This window comes from Symphodus melops (genome assembly GCF_947650265.1).
Source record: "Symphodus melops genome assembly, chromosome: 8".
Classification (NCBI taxonomy): Eukaryota; Metazoa; Chordata; class Actinopteri; order Labriformes; family Labridae; genus Symphodus; species Symphodus melops.
The window spans coordinates 5,798,132-5,814,653 of NC_136698.1; the positions used below are offsets into that span (position 1 = coordinate 5,798,132).

The 16,522-nt window shown below is 40.1% G+C and overlaps 1 protein-coding gene across 1 annotated transcript in view; it reads right to left on the bottom strand.

Moving 5' to 3' along the window:
• lrrc7 (leucine rich repeat containing 7) overlaps nt 1-14,540 on the bottom strand; it is a 98,824-nt gene extending 84,284 nt beyond the window's left edge. Inside the window, exon 1 of the mRNA XM_079349718.1 lies at nt 13,851-14,540. The gene's annotated coding sequence lies outside the window, so the exon portion shown is untranslated. The remainder of the gene's footprint in view (nt 1-13,850) is intronic.
• Between the last annotated feature and the right edge of the window lie 1,982 nt (nt 14,541-16,522).

Sequence of the window (16,522 nt, forward strand, 5' to 3'; positions counted from 1 at the left end):
AGAGAATATGGCAGTACATCCAACCGGCCTCACAACCGCAGACCACGTGTAACCACACCAGCCCAGGACCTCCACATCCAGCAGGTTCACCTCCAGATCGTCTGAGACCAGCTACTCAGACAGCTGCTGAAACAATTGGTTTGCATAACCAAAGAATTTCTGCACAAACTGTCAGAAACCGTCTCAGGGAAGCTCAACTGCATGCTCGTCGTCCTCATCGGGGTCTTAACCTGACTCCAGATCGTCGCCGTAACAGACTTGAGTGGGCAAATGCTCACATTCGATGGCGTCTGGCACGTTGGAGAGGTGTTCTCTTCACGGATGAATCTCGGTTTACATTGTTCAGGGCAGATGGCAGACAGCGTGTGTGGCGTCGTGTGGGTGAGCGCTTTGCTGATGTCAATGTTGTGGATCGAGTGGCCCATGGTGGTGGTGGGGTTATGGTATGGGCAGGCATCTGTTATGGACGAAGAACACAGGTGCATTTTATTGATGGCATTTTGAATGCACAGAGATACCGTGATGAGATCCTGAGGCCCATTGTTGTGCCATACATCCATGAACATCACCTCATGTTTCAGCAAGATAATGCACGGCCCCATGTTGCAAGGATCTGTACACAATTCTTGGAAGCTGAAAATGTCCCAGTTCTTGCATGGCCAGCATACTCACCGGACATGTCACCCATTGAGCATGTTTGGGATGTGCTTGACCGGCGTATACGACAGCGCGTACCAGTTCCCACTAATATCCAGCAACTTCGCACAGCCATTGAAGAGGAGTGGACCAACATTCCACAGGCCACAATTGACAATCTGATAAACTCTATGCGAAGAAGATGTGTTGCACTGCATGAGGCAAATGGTGGTCACCAGATACTGACTGGTTCTGAGTCCCCAGACCCTCAATAAAGCAAAAACTGCACATTTCAGGGTGGCCTTTTATTGTGGACAGTCTAAGGTACACCTATGCACTAATCATGGTGTCTGATGAGCATCTTGATGTGGCACACCTGTGAGGTGGGATGGATTGTCTCAGCAAAGCAAAAGTGCTCACTATCACACATTTAGACAGATTTATGAACAATGTTTGAGAGAAATGGTAATATTGTGTATCTGGAATGAATTTTAGATCTTTGAGTCCATCTCATGACAAATGGGAGCAAAAACAAAAGTGTTGCGTTTATATTTTTGTTGAGTGTACATGGGTGCATGTTACTGACAGGGTTTGAATGATAATGCCACAAACATACTCATCGTCTGTCTCTAAATGATGATTGGAAGCTCTAGAAAGTTATTTATGTTGACAGATTTTAATGGTTAAAAACATATTGTAAATAATCTGCTCTGAAGTGATTAAAATAAACAAGAAATCACAGTCAAATAAAATAATTTAACAACTGCTAAAACAGTCTAATCTCAACTACTCCCAAATATATATGAGAGGGACTCATTAAACTGAAAATTCATAAAAATAAAATTACCTCACTGTTATGTTTAAGAGCAGTACCTGTGTAATATCCAAATAACTTTCTAAACCAGATTCTATTTCTAATCTCCTACACCGGTAATAATAATATGTGTAACTTTGGAAATAGAAACTTATAAAATAGTGTGTTGTTTTTCAGTGTATGAATCATGTAAGTATCCTGAATTTAAAGCTAAAAAAAAAAAAATCAAGGCATTATTTGAGCACCTACAACCAGAAGAGGATCTTGTGTTTGTCTTGACTCCACATAGTGGCAGAAACTGGAATAAGAGACTCAAGATGCAGCCACATGAACACAATGCATCAGGTATCCATGCTGCCAATGCACTACAGAACTGAAGGTTAAAGAAATCCATGGCCCATTTAGAATAAGTTACAGTGCCGTTAACCTCTTTCTCACTCATGAATACACAGCAGATTTTTTTCTTGAAGCACAAAAGAAAAGAAATGTAAAAGAGAAATCTAAAAATAAGCAAAACATGAAAAAAAGTGAAAGAAAGAATAAAAGAAAGCAGCAGTAAGAGGAAGAAAGAAAGAAAGAAACAGAGCTTCTTGCAGAAGCCAGGGGGTATCCTGCTATCCCAGAATGCTTTGCTCTAACCTACTTTGGTATTTCTGTTTCTGCCTTTGTCTCTGCAGCGCTCTGAGTGGGCTAGCTATCCTCACACACATCAGATCTGACTGACTTTAGTGCTGGTGTGTGTTCCTGATTTCTAACCTCCAGAGGAACAACTTCCCTTTATGTGTGTGCACGTGTGTGTGTGCATGTGTTTGATAGCGACCTAAAGTCTTCAGACATACCCATACTACTTCTGACCAGCCTATTCCCAAAGAGATTAAATCAATATTTTGTCTCAGTTTTGGACACACACGCACACACACACACACACACACACACACACACACACACACACACACCAGACCTATGGACACATAAAGACCTCACAGTTTCTCGGAGATGCTTAGAACAGCTTTTATGGTATGAAAGCCAAAACTAACAAGAAACTTGTAGCGTTACTGTGCCAGTGTTGTGTGTCCTTGGGTCATGCATAAATATGTCATCGATTATATCAGGGTGAATGGTTGTGTGTGTATGCAAGTCTGTGCGTATGCGTGTGTTTGAGTTGTGCGGGCTGAGTGGGCAGCCTGACGACCAGCACAGCAACACTCTGTTACCATGGAAACTAATGAGCAGAGCAAGAGCAAGAGAGGAGTGTGGTGAAGAGAGGAGTGGAAGTGAGATCTGTCTCAGTAACATTCATCATCATCTTCATTGTAAAATATTTATCTCAGCATGCTGTATACTGTGAAGAGCAAAGAACGTATGGGAGGTGAACTTATCTGTAGAGCTAAAAAATAAGCTAATTTAGAAATGCATGAACACTGCATTCTTCTTTAACGCCAGCAGGGGGCGACTCCACTGATTGTGAGAATACTGTGGATATTGTAAAGCGAAAGAACTTGTTTTTCATTGTTGATCGTCTCATTTACCTTTTAATCTACTATTAATGTGACATTCATCACTGGAACCTGCTACACACACACACACACGCACACACACACACACACACACACACACACACACACACGTAAAATTGAAATAAACTTCTCCAGGCTGTTATCAACATGACTCATGACTGTCCATACAGATCACTCACTGTTCCTTTCAGCTGCACATTCACAGGCTATGTTGGTAGACTGCTGCAATCTGTGATTAACATTTGACTCCCACCTCACAAACAACATACATGATCAAAACACATCAGCAAGGAAGCATCCGTGTTTTTATCCGCCCACACCTGTTCTGTTGTGTGTACAGAACAAATCTTAAAACGACATTAAATTTCTGACCAAGGCCAGCCCACCGTATACTGCATGCATACAAAGTCTCAATGACATCAACCATTGGATTCTGAAGCTGACTTTTGAAGCCAAACGATGGTACATACATACATCCAACATTTTGGAAATGCTGCTTAAAAACCAACTTTCGATCAACGGACTAATAAGCAAAGAGCTGCAGCTGAGGTCGGCTTAAGCCACCTAATAAATAGCTACAACAAGCCTGTCAGTCAGATCAGCCATGCCCCTTGTTATGAATAACTCTCACCACCAAAATATATCATGAAGCTTTAATACAATCGACAATGAAATATAGAAATTAAAAAAGGCCTCAGAGTATCTCTTACACCCCCCATATCATAATAAATATTGTGGTTTCTCATATTGAGCAATTGAATCAAATTATTTATTGTCAACCATTATTTATCGGCAGCAAAGCTTCTTAGTGATTGTGGGACCACAGATTATTTAATACAGTAAATAGTGAATGGATCAGACAGCAGATGGTACACTGAAAGCTTGCTGGAAAACTACAGTGGATGAGCTGCCAGAGCCGACTGGTTTCCTCTCTTTTAACTTGTGTCCTTCCTCTAATCCTTTCTGTCCTTCCCCATTTTCCCCTCTTTCCCTTTACCTTCCAAGTTTTGTTGCCGCAAGTATCATATTCTGAAACACTTTGCATAATCTGTTTTCATACAATCTGCTCATTTATATCTAATAGTAACACAATAAAAATGGTTATTACTTTTAAGGAAATATGCTTAAACCTGTATTTCTGACGCAGATAAAAGAAGCTGGATTATATAAGTCTCTTGCTACTCTTCTTTTGTTCTCGATTCAAACCTTCTTTGGGGTTGTAGAAGTGTCTTTGTGGTTTTTCACTCTGTAGTGGTGTTGTGAAGTTGGTTGTTTTGTTTATTTTTTGGCAGTTCAGTGACTCTTTGGATGTTTTGTGTAGCTTTGGGGTTGTTTTGTTTTTTCACATGTATTTTGTGGCTCTTCAGTGGTTGTCTTTTTACACTTTTTAGTTGCTTTTTGTATCTCTTTGTGAGGCGGTGTGTGAGTAGATTTGCTCTTTGTGTTTGTTTAGTGGCACTTTGATTATTTGTTACCACTCTGTTTTAATTGTGTACCTCTGAGACGGTGCGTGTTTTGTGTCTTTGTGGTTGTCTAGTTTTTCCTTGTGGTCAGTGTGTGACACTTTGTAGTATATTCTCACTTTGTGAATGTTTTTGTCTCTCTTTATAAGTGCTTGTTGTGGCCCTATTTTGTCATTTTTGTCAGGTGTTTTTTTCTTCACTGCACTGGCAGCTTTGTATATCTCGCTGTTTGTTTTGATTGCAGTTGTTTGTCTCAGTGATTGTCATGGTATCTGTGGTTGTTTTGTTTTTTCTTTGTTGAATTGTGACACTGTGCAGTTGTTTTGTCTCATGTTGTGATTGATTTTTGTTTCTTTCTTGTTGCTTTGCTTCTCTTGTGTGTTTGTATTGAGACACCTTTATGCACCACTCTGGGACAGTTTTAAATCTCCTTGTTGACGTCTTGAAGATTTTTGTTTATTTGTGGTTAAGGTCTCTTAGTGTCATCTTCTGACTCAAGATAATGTGTCAGACTTTGCACAGCTCACTTTGTAAACCAATTTTGATGGGTAAAGTGTCTTCCTTTGGATTGATGGTTTCCAGTGTTTCTAAAAGCTTGTGATCAAGAAATGTGTATCAAAGTGTTTGTAAAATACAAGGTTGAATATTGATGGTTGTTTTCAACTGGGCTCTGGATGTGAATGTTAAGTCCAACCAAAGGAATCCAAAGATATAAAAGAAAAAAAACACACTTGCAAATTCCAGCCTAAAATAAAGTAACACAGCTTGGGACATTTTCATTGTAAGTTTTTCGGGGCCTCTCAGGTAAGTTTGTGATTTAGGGCTTTTACTCAAGGAATTTACACTGTACACATTAACCGACCCGAACATGTAATAATTGCAGGCAGTTGTCGACTGTCAACCCCAAAGCTCAGTCTAATTGGCAAACGGTAGGGAGGGATGACTCACACTTTCCCTCTCTCACTCAAATAAACACAAACACCAGCACTATAAACTGTGACGCACAAAAATGTAAATTGAATGTTTAATTTTCTAAATAAGTAGCGAATGACACTGAATTAGTCAGAAAGAACTTCAAACAAATTGAAGTGAAGAAATTACAGGCATAAGCCGCCTGTTCTGACAACTGTCAACAACAAGAGTCAGAATAAGTCAGAGTCCACTTTCACTCTGTGTGTGTGTGTGTGTGTGTGTGTGTGTGTGTGTGTGTGTGTGTGTGTGTGTGTGTGTGTGTGTGTGTGTGTGTGTGTGTGTGTGTGTGTCTCTCTCTCTCTCTCTCTCTCTCTCTCTCTCTCTCTCTCTCTCTCTCTCTCTCTCTCTCTCTCTCAGAACAAGTACAAGCTTCAAATAAATCTATAAAACCCAACCAAGTGTATCACTGAGGAAGAAACCGGTCTGTTTATCTGTTAACATCCCAGAATAACTGCTTTACTTCGTTTTTCATTCATTCCATTGTGATCTCATGAAGCTCAGTTACACGAACACACATTTAAGGAAGTCTTCTGTAAATAGTTGGATTATTTCTGCAATTCAAATCATTTTGTGAGCAGACCTCTGGGTCGTTTGTTGATGTAGAGCTGATGATAAAACATGAACACAGTGAGGCTGTCAACAGAACCTTTTTTTAGATTCATGGCTTTTGATTTCGATTGCTGTATTGAGCAAAGGGCAGAAAGTGAATGAAAACATGACTCAGCCTGATGAAATAAGGCAAGCTCCACGCTGTCCATCCACAAATTGGTTTAGACAGCAGGGATAGATAAAGTAACATTTAAGGAGTTTCATGGGCCTTTTTGAGTCTCTTTTTGGTGATCGTGTTGAGTCTCCTTAAAGTCCCTTTGAGCCACTTTGTCGCCATTTTATTTTTAGCAGAGGTTTTGGATCTCCCAGGTTGTGTTGTCTCTTTTGTGTCTCCTTGTGGTTGTTTTATGTGAGATTGCTTTCTTTCTTTGAAACGTTCTGGACATTTATTTTTTCTTTGTTGCTATTAATGTCTCTTTGTGGATGTTTTTTGGGGGCTTCTTTGCTGCCGTAAGTTGCCATAATTTAGAGATAGGACAGCACGCAGTCGATATCGGCCACTTTTATCTCCGATATGCAGATATAAATAGGTTTATTTAATTTGGGTTTGGGTTTGTTATTTATTTTGTTAATTTCACAAGTATAGTTTTGTTGATTCATTCAAAATCTCTTTCACAAAAGTTTAAGAACAGCATATGAGTGATCAGTGAAAAAAATGTCTTTGACTGTTTCTTTCTATCCATAAAGATTGATAGACATCGGCCAAAAATATCAATATCAGGAAAAAAAAACAAAAAAAAATCCCATATTGGGTAGACCTTCGATAGGACTAAGGATGGGTCTTGAACCCGGGCTGCTTTCTAGGATTGCTCTATCTCTATACATGGGGTGAGACCTTATCGCTGGACTGTTTGTCCTGTTTTGGGTTTTCTTGTGGTACGTCAGTAAGTACATTTTGTGTCTGATAGTTGTAATTGTGAATGTTTTCATGGTTCTTTTGCTTTTTAAGAAGAACATTTCAGCCAATATCATTTCACATTATTGTGTTTAAGCAGAGATGGCGGTGAAAATGTTTTTCTGTGTGAAATATCACAGACAAGCACATTACAATATTTGAAAAAAAAAAAATGTTTCTATGTTGTATTGTGTTCTGCCAGTGTTATTCCCACTCTTATGAATTTGATCCCTTATTTCACGCAGGTTATCTGAAGCTTCAGGGACAGCCGGAGACATTCAGAGAGCGGCTGTTTGTCAATCACAGTTTATAAAGGCGTCATGTTGTTAATAATGGAGACAGTTTAAAGCTTGTCACTGAATGAGTCACTCTTTCCAAGTCTGTTTAACTCTTTCATCATTTCTAGATTTCTGACAGATGAATAAACTATCTTTAAATGTTGACATTAAAAGGGTGACAAAAACCTGGCATGCTATTTTTCTCTCATCTGTCTCTCCCGCCTTTCTGTGCATCTTTCCCCTCTTTCCCTTTTTATTCAGCATCCTTCTGAGAGTGATGCAACCATACAGTAACAGACAACTCACAGACATACAGACACACTTGCACATAGTCCTCCAGACTGTTTGATCTTAAGGTCATTCAAAAACACTTGTGTTTCAAACAGCCTGTTTGTCTGTATATATAGATCAGGGTGCCTTTATTGAAACTGGACCTCTTTAATTGTATTTTTTCTGGCTGATTAGACCTCTCTTAAGAGTCCAGGCCTGTGCTTGAGGTCTGCTGATGAAACCAATCTTCATGAATGTAAATTAACTGGAGACAAATGCTTTAGTTCTGCAGATGGGGGGCAGAAAAAACAGGAACCCTGGGCTTCTAGAGGAAATAAGCATTTTTTGCATGAACATTTGAAGGATTTGTTGGTGACAGATCTTGACAGACTTATGAATGTATTTAGTAAATTGTTAAATTGTTGTCTTCTGAAATAAATATAGGCTGTCTCTCAAAGTTCTCTTTCCAGCAAACATCAAAGTGCATCTCTCTCCCCAAAGAGCCCTTTTAGAAAAAACAGACAATTTCGTTTGTTAAAGTATAAAAACACAAGGTTGAAAAGTAACATTAGCAGCTGGTTCAGCTGTGTTGAATTGGCCCGCCATGTTAGAGCGACAATAACCCTGAAGCAGACGAAGCCAAATGGAAATCAGCCATTAAGCCAAAACATCTGTGATAAAGGCCAATTATTGTTACATTAGTAAAACTGAGTGTAATCAGACACATTAATGTATACAGGACTTTATTTCCATCACTTTCCTTTATCATGAATGCCTTGTGTGTTTTACTTGAATCAATTATATTGTGAAGCAATAGCCACATGCCGGATTTGAACGTGGACCACCTGCTACAGGGGGCCACAGCCTCTGTACATGAGGCGCAAAAACTCCACGAGACAACTAGCGACCCCACTACGTCCACTTCTTATTTTACAATACCCAATACTATGACTATGAGGTAAGGGGGAGAAAATAAATGATGGTATGGGTAAGACATTTTGTAATCTTAGTATAATAATTTTGCAGGTCAACACATTCCTCGCTAAAACAAAAGAAAAAAAAATGTATACTCTCCTCGGATAAAAATTCTACAAACAACTTCAGACACTACTGACAAAGGTCAGTGTGTAACCCGTAGAACAAAATCAAACTGTTGAAGCTCGATCAGGATGTCCAACTACCAAATGTTGCCAAAAATGTTGCCAGGCAACAAACATTTCAGTTGCATCCTCCATGCTGAGTCTTAGATGTTTTTTCATAGACACTACATTTGTTTGTGGGATGTTGAAACAGAAACCCCACAGTGCTGCGTGATGGTGATACAGTTGATGCCACAGGGGTGTCATGACTGAATCGCCCTCAGAAAGAATTTGTCACTTAGAGGATGATGGTCCTGGTAAAAAAGAGGGGAAGCCAGAATGTGAATCAGACCCATGTGTCAGGTTAAAGGTAATCTTTGCATCTATACCACAGCGATGAAAAGGTGCCATACTTTTCACGTCTCCCTAAATTCTTGAATTCTTCTTTGAATTTGTTCTCAAGAAATAACATTTCTTCATCTTCTTGTTTCAGCGCTGATGGCTTTTCATCGGCTTCTCTGTGTTATCTCACATAAATATTCTAGATGTCTTGTTCATCAGTTTTTACATGTGTAGGTGTATAAATGATGCACAAGCAACTCCCCAAGCAGCGCCTCTCCTGTGCAAAAACACCATCCGCATCATCCAGATCCCCTCATATGATTCAGTCAGTACAGTAGAGATTTAAAGCCTCATTTTCACAGACTCCAATTATACATGTCAAGTATATCTAAAGAGCAAGAGCTGCTGTCTTATGTGTCACTGCTCATTTTTTAACCCCTCTGTAAAAAAAAAGTTCAACGTAAACTTGTGCTTTGAAGAATTGGGATGGGCTCTCAAATCAAAACCTGCAATGACTCATTTGAGTGAGTCACTTGGTTTACATGACCAGTAATGTTGTAAAGTAACTGCTGGATATTGATGTAAATTGATGTTATTGGATGTAAAAGGTAAAGAGTTGTCAGAGTTACGCACATTATGTGCATATGATGCCCAGACGTGTGCCGAAAATAGAATATGTTTTTTTTTTTTATAATTTCAAAGAATGAGTTTCAGCCAGCAGATAGTTGAAGACTTAAGTACATATGAAGTGGTTTTTGATCTGTAGAAAACATTCAGCTGGTAGAACCTAAAGTCAAACCAAATAGATTAGTTTGACTCTCAAGATGCAAAAAGGTGGACTCAACTCCCGCAATTTAAGTTAAACTTCTGTTATCATTCTTCTGCTCATTTAAGTGAGTATCTACTTTATGGTACTTCTTGCATTGTGGGGAATTTGTCACCGCTAGATATCAAGGTCCTTGGGAGAGAGAGGAGCCGCTGCGTGCACCCGCGCCACCATCTTGGATTCTATAATCTATAATTCTATAATTCTATAATCTATAATCTGCACTGAATTCAAATTGGGGTTTTTTTTTTGTAAAGGTTAAGGCTAAGGGTTTTTATGCTTCCATTGAGAGACGGGGCAGTGGACAGAGGCAGAAATCGGGGGAAGGGAGAGCGGGGAACGACAAAGGAAATGAGCCACAGGATGGACTTGAACCCATTGGACAAAAACAGCCTAAGCACCAACCACAGGCACCCCATGTATTACAGTATTTTAAACGTTTATTTTTCGAAAAATGGCACAAGAATACTAGTGTTTTTATATTGAATGTCATTCTGAACATTAAATTTGCTTCATAAAACACTGAGTTGTCTGTGTTTGAAATGGGTAACAAATAAAGCTGCCTTGCTTTGAGCAGTAAAACATGAAGACTGAAATCAGGGGAAACAGCAAGTGCGCCCTAATCTGTTCTTTTTACAGTTTGGCCTATCATTTCGCCCTGCTTTGAGTCATAAAGTTCACTAAGCTAAGTTAATGGTCTCCTGGCCGCGAAGGTTTTTTTTATAAACATGCAGAGTTTGGTATGAAGGTTGTATTTATATTATCTTTATGCAGCTTCTCTTATTAAATTGTGCTTCATTCTGCCACAATTACATTTGAGTTGCACTTTTTATTTTTATTTTACTGTATTGATCTCAAAGGGGAACACACACATGGGCTGAATTATACTCATGCAGAAAAAGGACTGACAGAGAGATGTCAGGCCGCCTTGCTAAACGGCAGCCCGGCACTGTTCAACAAGTGGTCTGGAACCTCTCCAGCTACCAGACAAATTTCCAGATTTGGTCCGCACTGGCTACTGCTGCCGGATTGGGCTACTGCTGCCCAGAAACTTGTCATTTTGACTTGCTACTGTATATACTCTTGACGGTTGAGTTTAATATCTGACATTAATAGAGAATAAAGTTGTTGCATGTCGTGACGGCCAAAGTTAACTTCGGGAGCATTGATTCATTTTTTCAGTGAGGGCCCTCAGAAATACTAATGCTCGTGTGTGGGTGTATTCATTTGTGTATTGTGAAAAGGACAACATGTTTCTTTCTCATCTCAGTTAAATATTAATAATCAACATATTTTCCAACAAATCACAAATTACTGAAATAAGTGCACTGATGATGATGATATTGGTTTTTTTACTTCATTTTTGCTCCTCTTGTTGACACATGTCCAACGATAAACCGTCACGCAGGCTGTTCCAAAACATGAAACCGTCATGATCAGGAGATATACGAGTCTTAGGACTCAGGCTCTGATCACATGTCTGCTTATGTTACTGTAAACTTGGCTGGAAGAATGTGTTAGCTCTGGGACATCCCAGTGAATCCGTGGGTTACGTTGAATATTATGTACTTGTGATGTGGTGAGCTCAGATCTGGCCCCTATCCCCTCTCTTCCCCCTCACTCCGTCATCTCCCCTACCACTGCTCTGCATACAGGCTAATGAAGCAGAAACAAATCGCAGGGCTTTCTATCTGCAGTAGACGGAGCTGTGAAGATGAGATGTTCCCTCCTACGCAGGCAGGCAGACAGGCAGTAGCTCGAGAGACCCCAACACCTCCATCTGAAGCTACTGTAACGCTGTGGAATATCTGATTAACAGTGATGGCAAACAGGAAGCCTGCAGCCTCCATCTGAGCAGAGCGATTTATACCATAGATTAATATCTGCAATGATGCTCTGAATTCAGTGTGGGCTAATATCGGACCTATAGCCACAGAAATACAGATGAACAAAATATTTGGCCAGGACAGGTTACAAAACTGCTTTAGGTTACCTGGGACAAAGTTTCTGAACCTGTTACGTTGCTATGTCCTTTCTGGTCTTGTTGACAAGATGGAGCAGAGTTTTATGAGCAGAGTGAGTCAGATATCGAGATGGTTGAAAAGAAAAGGTCTCCATTCAGGAGGAGGCGTGTGAGCCATGAGCAGAGAAAGGAAAACATCTATTCGATGCTAAATGTTGTAACAAAGCCCTTTGTATAGTGCCAGGTAGTTTTGGAGGCTATATGGTGCACTTAGTGCCATATATTATTAGTATCCATTTTGCCTTAAAATACATGTTTGATTTGTCCGTCGCAAAAGGAAGCTGAGTGGGACTTTAACGTCAATGGTTCAAAGCTTTTGTCACAGTTTCTACCGTGATGGACCAAACACTTTGCAACACTTTGGGTTTATTCACATAAAGAATTCACACTGCGACAGTGGCAGAGCTGCAACACAAGGTGCTGGCCTGTCTATATAGGGCAACTCCAAGTTCAGAGTCTCTGTCAAGGACACTTTGACTTGAACAAGAGAAGCCAGAGATCAAAGTGCAAACCACAGATCAATAGATGGCACGCTTTCCCTCCTGACAGCTGCCTGAGAAGTTCAAGTTTGGATGTGTAGTGATCTTTACAAAAAATAAGTGGTTCCCTCAAACATTACTGGGAAAAAAATGATCCGCTCTGCCAAGCATTTCTTCCCTCCTTTCAAACAGTTGAAGATTATTCATTGAATAGGGAACAGGGTTAATTGCTTCATGTGTACAACACACAATTTAGTATTAGGAAGGGTGTTGTCTTTATTCTCTCAGTAAGTCAACTTGTGGTTTGGTGTAGAAGATTGCAGAGTAGTTAAACAACCAGTAAGTCTCAGAATAGAGGCAACTCCTCAGATTTGTGCATTGCCTGAAATGTTGTAAGGTTTTTGTGAATAACATTTTGAATGAACTTTGACATAAGTTTAAAAGTAGAAAAAGTCCTAAACTTGTTTGATTTTGTCACAAATCTGCAATATTTGACTTAAAAACCTACAATATATTAATGATGCTCATTGCAATTCATCAGTTACAAATGTCTTTCTATTGCATAACTGTTAGTTTGCATGTTTTTACTTTAATCTCTGAGTAAATCAGCCTCAACTCAAGAGAAATAAAATACAGACGTTTCCTTGAAAGGTTGTGAAAATCTATCTCTCCCTGAATCTAATTTGTAGACATTTGGACTTTAGAAAATTGTCTACAAAAGCTCAATATTCTCTCTGTGGCCCACCAAAATCTTGAAAAAACAAATACAAACCTGATCTAAAAAAAAAACAGCCTTAAAGTGTGTGAGGGGTCCTCAGGTGGTCGGACAGAGGAGTCTTTGCTGAAGAGCATCCGAGCTGAAAACAGAGTCCTGAGGGCACAGAGGAGCCGGCTGTGGCCTGACCCGAGGTGACTAATGGATGTGTTTTTGGGGGGAGTCCTGGTGGTACTGAGGGGTGTCACAATTCACAAATGCAGTTCATTTACAGCACGTTCAAACTAATGTATGGCCTGCATCTCATTGGGACTTTTTAAAATGTTTTCACCGGCCCACTTGTTAACTCGCACATGCAGTCTCCACCAATAAAGTGCTAGAAAATCCCACACGGGCATAAGCACAAAGACGAAGTACAAAGTCCAACTGGAGCCAGCCTCCGTGTCTTTCTGGTTATTGTAGCAGTGAAGATTTTCTAGAGTAGACTAGTGGGACAGTACGGCGATGCTGCACAGCCCTGATCTAGGAGTTGAGATGGAGTGTTATGTAATTAATACTCCTCCTCCTATGCAGATACAGTAGACGAGCCCAGAAATCCTGGCCTCAGCTTTAACTGTAGCCCTTAAACACCAGATACGTAGGGTGTCTTTTCAATCATTCTGGCTCCTATAGTCCCATATAGACCAGCAGCTTTTGACTCAGCTAAAGCCTTTGCATAACTGATACTGTAAAACAGGCATCCACTGGCACTATACTGTTACACCACGCAGCATGCAGAGAATTTTTCTCTTTCTGTGTCACCCACACGCTCACATATATTTTTATATGTAACACACAGACCAAAGACAGGCTGGTAAACCTGCTATCCCATTATTCACAGGTGACTGGAAAGCCAAGACAGACAGAGAAAAGTGGAGTGGGGGTTCTCTTACCTCACAAATCCCTCTTCTTCAGGAATCCTTCTTTTCCTCTCCCCTTTAGCCGGCTTCTTCACACGCTCCAGCTTTCATCCCCCCAGAAAAAAGATGAGAGAGAAGGACTTTAAATAATCAGCATTCCTCTTTTCTTTTGCTCTTGTGTTTTCTCTCCGTCTCTCTCCTAGATTTCTCCACACAGTCTTCTGGGGAGGATGGAGGGAAGGTGGGAAGAAGCAGGAGCATCAGTGATACACTGCCGCGCGCTCCGCTGCAGGAGGCTGGATGTCAATCACACAGGTAACCTAGGGAACCAATGGGCCCCGCCCCCCAAAGCCGCGCTGATTGGTTGGGCTACACGGAAGCAGAAGTCACAAGTCCTCGCAGATCCACAGATGGTACATGGAGCGAGCAGTGGTGGGATCATGTACAGATCCAAACAAACAGTAGTGGATTGCAGTACTTGTGAACTCTCCTTCTCTCCTCTCCGTCTCTCTCCCTCTCTCTCACTTTGACTTCAGAGCTGGCTGCTTTATTTTACAGTTGCTTAGCAACAGACTTGCATGCGAGAATGTGTTGCAGAGCAGTAGGAGAGATGTGGGAAGAGAGGAAGGAGTTCAAGTCCTCAACTCTCTCTCTCTCTCTGTCAGAGGTGTGGATGGATTCTGAATATTTCATCTCTGAGCAGCAGCAGCAGCAGTAGTCTGTCTTTGTACTCTTGAGTCTGTTGAAGGCAGTAAAGGCACTATAATATACAGATAGTTAGTTAGATAACAAAGGGAGGACAAGAAAGTCCCACATAGCACAAAAAGGATGATGGGGGAGCTTATGCTCTAGCATGACATACAGACAGATTTAATGTTTTTAAGACTGTCTTGAAGCACTATGGAAACAACAAATCTCAATATTGAACTATTCAGTACGGTACCCCACTTCAATAGGTGTTTGCGAATTACAGTTATTTCGATTTTGTGAACACCTTCCTTCCATGCGTTGTATTTATCTCCAGTTTGGCTCTGTTGGTGCGTGCCTGTGAGTCTGAGAATAAAAAAAGTCAAAACCAATGACGTTTTACTGCTATTGATTTTCATATTAATGTTTTACAAAACATTCTTTACGCTTTGTGCACTCTAGAGACTTTCGTTGACCATGTGGTGCTTCCAGATTAGAGTTTTCAAAACTTCTCATTTTTATAATAAACATCGGTTTATATAATTCATAAAACAATGGTGGTGCAATGTTTTCATTTCTTCCATGCTTTATGAAATGTTTTCTTGTGTGTTCGTTCACTATCTTACTGTTATTTATTGTATTGATTGCTGATACATGTCGCACAGAGACAATAACATATCTTCACTTACAAAGTAATTACATTTACAGTTTAAATCTTCATGATTCAGTTCTCTATCTTAATTTGAAATGTCTGTAACAAGTTATGCTGCAGACTTCATATAAATTATAATCTATGTTGCTGCAGTGCTTCAGATGACAGTGAAGAGGATGGGACACAGCTGTCAGCAGGGGGCACTGTTCAGGGAGTTCACGAGAGAGGTAAGGGGATAAATAATATAATACACTGAGATTTGTTTTAAACAGCCACATTTCACTCGACGGGTATGTTTAATGTATCATCAGTTTGTGTACTTCTAACATTATATATCAAACAGACCTCTTCAATCAGATGTGAGAAAGTCCTCCCAAAGGAACTGACATACAAAGATCTGTCCCTGTGGAGTCCTGTATTATTTGTGTCTGAACTGCCAGACTTTCTATTACAGAGTTGTGTTACTTTGAATGCACAATGCATGAAGTGCTGTACAGCTCTCAGACAAGGGGATGACATTTAAAAAATGAATTATCTGAATATTTATACACAGTCAAGACTTCAAAAAAAAACAAAAAAAAAACACTCTTTTATGATGCCGCTCTCCACTGTTTCTTGTTGCAAAGGCCAAATTATTGTTTGCTTCTTATAAACTGTCGGACTGAATATACTCACCGAGGTCTGGGCCTTGACTGCTGATACTTTGGATCCAGACTTCCACAGCACAGCTGCATTCCCGGTTTGTTCTCGCTCAATCACTCAAGGGTGACGAAACATCAGGCAGTCTGAGAATGTTAAAAAAAAAAAAAGCATCTCATGAATATTAAATCCCTCACAAGAAAGCAGAAGGGCAGCGTTAGCTGGTTTTTCTCTTTCCTTCAGACAGAAGCTAAGAGGCTCATGAAACCATTTTACACTCACTTTGGTGGATAAAATGCACCCCTGACACATTTGTTACTAAAATTATTTGATCATTTTAGAAATGATCTGTTTTGTCTTCAATGTGTGTATTATTCTTCAACAACAACAACAATTTCACCCTGCTGTCTTTTAACAGTGAAATGCAAAACTCAGCTGTTTCAGCAGAAAGTCCCTTCATGTGACACCAACCATGTGGCACCATTTTCAGGCATTAAAATAACTAAATAGAAAAAGGTCATCTTTATGCTGATGGTCGCTTTTGAACGTAATTAAGACACTTCTGATAACTTTCAGTCAGCTTCATTAAAATTCAAAAAATCCTCACAGTAGCTTTTAGTAAATGTACTCACTGAGTCTGTGGTGCAGTGGAGGGGCTGCAGCCTGCATGTGTCTTTGTGTGTAGCTGAGAGGTCAAAGCAGGAACACCACTTGAAGGAGTGATGAT